The sequence below is a fragment of the Cetorhinus maximus genome, chromosome 7 (genome assembly GCF_964194155.1).
Source record: "Cetorhinus maximus chromosome 7, sCetMax3.hap1.1, whole genome shotgun sequence".
NCBI classification, from domain to species: domain Eukaryota; kingdom Metazoa; phylum Chordata; class Chondrichthyes; order Lamniformes; family Cetorhinidae; genus Cetorhinus; species Cetorhinus maximus.
Window position 1 is genome coordinate 123,617,906 of NC_135885.1, and position 5,971 is coordinate 123,623,876.

The window sequence follows — 5,971 nt, forward strand, 5'->3', positions numbered from 1 at the left end:
AGAACTTCATTCACAACATGACAATGAGTGACAGGAAGGGCCCCTTCCCTTTACTATTCAAGGAGATCATGCAGTGTTTCCAGGCTAGTTGTTGTTTCCTCATTTCGGGCTGCCTCTCAAATTTTGGATGGTTTTGGTGTGTTTTGTCACTTTGCAAAGTTCACTTGGTGTAAACAGAACAAGATTTTGCTGGTGTTTAGTGCCTCAGAATTGGCTTGTTTGCAGATAAGGGTTGTCTCACAGAACTGCCTTGGGAACCACTAGATTTGGGGGAACAGAATGAAGATAGCACTGAGAAGGAACAGCTGCCAGAAGATGGAGGAAGAAGCGGATTTTATATCGGAGGCCATATCTGCAAAGGGTCTTTAGGGCACTTCTCCAACATTAACTTTACTTACAAGCAATGCTTCAGCCTCTTTTGCTTCACCAAGTAGGCAGTCTCTGAGGTATATCCTTGCTGCAGCCACAACTCAAGCTTTGCACTTTGGAAAGCACTACTTGCAGCTGTCAAGATTACTGTGCCCTCAACTTTGATGCAACAGACCCAATTCATCTTTCAACAGATGAAATCAACCACGTCTTCCAGTTTGCATCACACCACGCATCAAGTACTGCGGATGCTGGAAATCTGAAAGAAAAACAGAAAACGCTGGAAAAACTTAGCAGGTCTGGCAACATCTGTGGAGAGAGAAACAGAGTTAACGTTTCGAGTCCATGTGACTCTTCTTCAGCATTCAGCAGTTTTTCCAGCATTTTCTGTTTTTATTTATTACGGATGTTACTAAGGCTCCCACACCGGGGGCCGGTTAGCTCAGTTGGCTGGTTTGTGATGCAGAGTGATGCCAACAACACAGGTTCAATTCTCACACCAGCTGAGGTCATCCATGAAGGCCCTGCCTTCTCAACCTCGCCCCTCACCTGAGATGTGGTGACCCTCAGTCAGATTAAATTCACCATGAGTCATCTCTCTTTCTCTAATGAGAGAGCAGCCTGTGGTCCTCTGGGACTACGGTGACTTTCACTACAGCGAAGAACACCTAGCAAAGTAAGACAAGAAAGCCCATATGCAGGTGCCACTGACTGCACAGATGTTGCCTTGGGTGATCCCTAGCACCCTGCAGCCCAGCATCTCTACCAATCAAAAGGGAGTGCACTTCCTCAACAGCAAGCTAGTTTGTGTTCATAGGCAGTGCAACATGCAGGTCTGTGCCCATTTTCCTGGCAAATCATGACTCTTTTTTTCTCGGATCAGTACTTGTTGCTAGCTTTATTCCAAAAAGATTGGCAAGTTACAGACTAGCTATTGAGTGACAGGGGCTATCCCCTCCAGATATACCTCATGAATCATGTCTGTGTACAGTGCAGTGCACTGCTTAACCAAAGTCAAACTGTCACAATGAACATTATTGAACAAGCAATCAGTGTGCTCAAGCAATACTGCTACTGACTGGAGTGTTCCAGAGGAACTTGCAGTCTACCTCTGAACAGGTTTCCTGATTGTTAAAGGCAAAATACTGTGGATGCTGGAAATCTGAAACAAAAACAAAACATGCTGGAAAAACTCAGCAGGCCTGATAGCAACTGTGGAGAGAAAGACAGAGTTAATGTTTCAAGTCCATATGACTCTTATTCAGAGCTAAAGGGAAGTAGAAAAGTGGTGAAATGTATACTGTTTATGAGGGGTGGAGCAGGTTTCACAGTCATATTTCCTTCCTCAGTGACTGTCTCTGTCTTCAACTCAGCCCACGTGGATTCCAACTGAAGTTCCATCCCTCATTTTTCGAATCCACCCAGGATTACGGGTATCTCCGGGACATACTCCTCTGACTGCTGTTCTTGCCGCATCCTGAGATCCACACTCAGTGCCACGTGCCGCCATATTAACACACTCGACCTCTCCCTCCAGCAGCACCGACTCAGCCTATCTCAAAGCTGCCCTTGCCCACAGTTTGATTTTATTCTTTGTCTCATCCTATGCCTTAACAAGAAACTTTGTATCTTTCTTTCAGGTGCCAAGGAACTCAAGCTCCAACAACTCATTGATACCAACACCCATCCAGGACCCTCCACCCATTCCCGTCCCTCTGACCCCATCCCGTCTTCTATTCCCAGCACTTGCCGTCTATTCGCCATACCCCCTGACCTTCCCCTCTCTGATGCTGAACAGTCAGCACTCATCAAAGGATTCATTTCCACACCCTTACACCCTCACCTCAATGAATTCAGGGCTCAGCACAATGCTGAACTCTTCTTCTGCTGCCTTTGTCTCGTGCTCAATTCTTTGGGCAGGAGACCTCCCCCCATTCAACGGATCCTTTCATCTGCCTCCAGTATTCTCCCTCCACCTGGACCCCTCCCTCTGGCCTCCTACCTGCCCTTGATCTTTTCATTGAGAACTGTTGGCGTGATATTGGCCATCTCAATTTCTCTGCTCCTCTCACCCACTCTAACCTGTCTCCTTCTGAACTTGCTGCACTCCGTTCTCTCAGGTCCAACCCTGACTTTGTTATCAAACCTGCCGACAAGGGTGGTGCTGTTGTTGTCTGGTGTACTGACCTCTACCTCGCAGAGGCTGAGCGCCAACTCGCAGACACTTCCTCCTACCTACCCCTGGACCATGACCCCACCACCGAACATCAAGTCATTGTTTCCAGGACTGTCACTGACCTCATCTCCTCTGGAGATCTTCCCTCCACAGCTTCCCACCTTATAGTCTCCCAACCTCGGACAGCCCGTTTCTACCTCCTCCCCAAAATCCACAAACAGGACTGTCCTGTAGACCGATCGTGTCAGTCTGTTCCTGCCCCACAGAACTCACTTCTTCCTATCTTGACTCCATTCTCTCTCCCCTTGTCCATCCTCTTCCCACCTACATCCGCAATTCCTCTGACGCCCTACACCATATCAACAATTTCCAGTTCCCTGGCCCTAACCGCCTCCTCTTCACCATGGATGTCCAATCCCTCTACACCTCTATCCCCCATCAGGAAGGTCTGAAAGCTCTCTGCTTCTTCCTTGAACAGAGGCCTGAACATTCCCCATCCACCACCATTCTCCTAAGTCTGGCTGAACTTGTTCTCTCACTGAACAATTTCTCCTTAAACTTGTCTCACTTCCTCCATATAAAAGATATGGCTATGGGTACCCGCATGGGCCCCAGTTATGCCTGTCTCTTTATGGGGTATGTGGAACATTCCTTGTTCCAGTCCTACTCAGGTCCCGTCCCACAACTCATCTTTCCATACATCGGTGACTGTTTTGACACCACTTCATGCTCTCACCTGGACCTGGAAAAGATAATCAACATTGCTTCCAATTTCCACCCCTCCATCACTTTCACATGGTCCATCTCCGGCACTTCCCTTCCCTTCACTTCCTTGACCTCTCTGTCTCAATTTCTGGTGTTAGACTGTCCACCTATATGCATTACAAGCCCACTGACTCCCACTGCTACCTCAACTACAGCTCCTCACAACCCGCTTCCTGTAAGGACTCCATCCCATTCTCTCAGTTCCTTCACCTCAGTTGCATCTGTCCTGATGATGCCACTTTCCAAAACAGTGCTTCTGACATGTCTTTCTTCTTCCTTAACCGAGGTTTCCCATCCACCGTTGTTGACAGGGCCCTCAACCATGCCCAACCCATCTCCCATGCCTCTGCCCTCACACCTTCCTCTCCCTCCCAGAACCATGATATGGTCCCCCTTGTCCTCACTTTTCACCCCACCAGCCTCCGCATTCAAAGGATCATCCTTCACCATTTTCACCAACTCCAGCATGATGCCACCACCAAACACATCTTCCCTTCACACCCCCTGTTGGCATTCCATATGGATTGCTCCCTCCCGAGCAGCCTGGTCCACTCCTCCATCCCCCCAACACCTCAACCCTCTCCCACAGCACCTTCCCATGCAACCGCAGAATGTGCAACACCTGCCCTTTTACTTCCCCTCTCCTCACCATCCAAGAGCCCAAACACTCCTTTCAAGTGAAGCAGTGCTTCACTTGCACTTCCCTCAATTTAGTCTACTGCATTCGCTGCTCCCAATGCGGTTTCCTCTACATTGGAGAGACCAAACGCAGACTGAGTGACCACTTTGTGGAACACCTTTGGTTTGTCGGCGTGACCCACACCTTCCTGTCGCTTGCCATTTCAACACACCACCTGCTTTCATGCCCACATGTCCATCCTTGGGCTGCTGTAATGTTCCAGTGAAGCTCAATGCAAACTGGAGGAACAGCATCTCATCTTCCGATTAGGCAATTTACAGCCTTCCGGACTGAACATTGAGTTCAACAACTTCAGACCATGAACTCTCTCCTCCATCCCCACCCTTTTTCGATCCCCCTTTTTCCTATATTCATTTTTATTTTTTAATTTTTACTTATTTTTTCCACTTATTTTCATTATTGTTATTTTTAAAATTTACTTCCATTTTTATTCATTGTTTTATCCTGAGTTTTTAACCTATTTTCGATCTTTTTTCCCACCACCGTCCCCTCCCCCTATCCTACCTCCAGTAGGGCCATCTGTCACTTTCCAGAGTGCTTACCCTGGTCCAGCCATTATCACATCCTGCTTTCTACTCTTAATGTCACCATTAGCACCTCCTTTAGTCAGTACCACCACTAGCAACACTCCTTTGACCTTTTGTTTATGACATCTTTTGCAATCTCCCCTTTGCCTCCACCTATCACTGTCCTATCCAGCTTCACCTGTCCCACCCCCCCTTAAACAGTATATGTTTCACCACATTGCTCCTCCCTTTTATCTCTGAAGAAGAGTTATCCAGTCTCGAAACGTTAACTCTGTCTTTCCCTCCACAGATGCTGTCAGATCTGCTGAGTTTTTCCAGAATTTTTTGTTTTTGTCCCTGATTTGCTATTGTCTGCTGCATACTGCACAGCTTCACCATCATTACCACATCCTAATAAGTAATTGTGCACAAGGAGGAACAGGAGCAGGAAGAGCATTGGGCGTTTGGTGGGGGGTTGGGGAGGAGGGGCGGGGAGGAGGGGTGGGGGGCAGTGGGCGCGGAAGAGGAGGAAGAGACGGAGCTGGAAGAGAAACTGAAGCAGGAAGAAGAGACAGCGACCACCAGTGGCCCTCCATAACAGTGCTCTCAGAAACCAAGGTATTGAGGAGTGCTTAATCTAAATCATCCCTCCCACTGCCTTACATCTCAGTTAAACAGGCCAACAATAGCAGAGTTGCCATAATCAGTTAAGTGTCAGAGGAATGAAAGTAACTCAGAAAGAAAATAGGTTTGTCAAACAGCTTAACAGACATTATATCCAGGGCCAGACAAAGGGTGGTAGTGGATTTGGAGAAAAACTGGTGGATGTAAGAGTTGAAGAAGATAGGGAACTGGCCAACGCAAACTTTATTAGTGATCTAGACCTAAAAATGTGGAGGATACATGTGATAGCTGGGATGGTGTCGTGGGGGAAGGCAATGATCATAGAACAGTTGGAAGAGCTTATGAAAAGTGACCCTTGGAATACAAATTTTCACTCGGCTTAAGGAGCAACAAAACTGAAGCATTCCAGTGCTGTATGGTAATTCAATTTTACATTAATAAGGAGGTTGTGTTAATTGCATCCCAACTGTATATATTTGATCAGCTAGCACCTCAAATGGACTACCTACACCTACTATTATGTTCCCAGGATTATTCTAATAATCTGACAATAATGAAGCACACATGGTTCCACAGTCTCAGGTTCAGAGAGAGTTGTAGAACTGTGCTATCTGTTACAAGATATCCTGCAGCCCATCCCCAGAATTTGTCAAAACTGTGAATGACAGTCAAGGTTACGTCTGCTTTCAATTTTCTGTCTGCTTCCTTTCTGAATAACAGTGCTATTATTTGGCTGGTTTTCAATATGCTGTTTGTCAATGTATCCAAAAATGAGATCAGATCAGTGTTAACCTTTTCTCTGATCTAGTTCTCTCATCCACATTTGCAGAG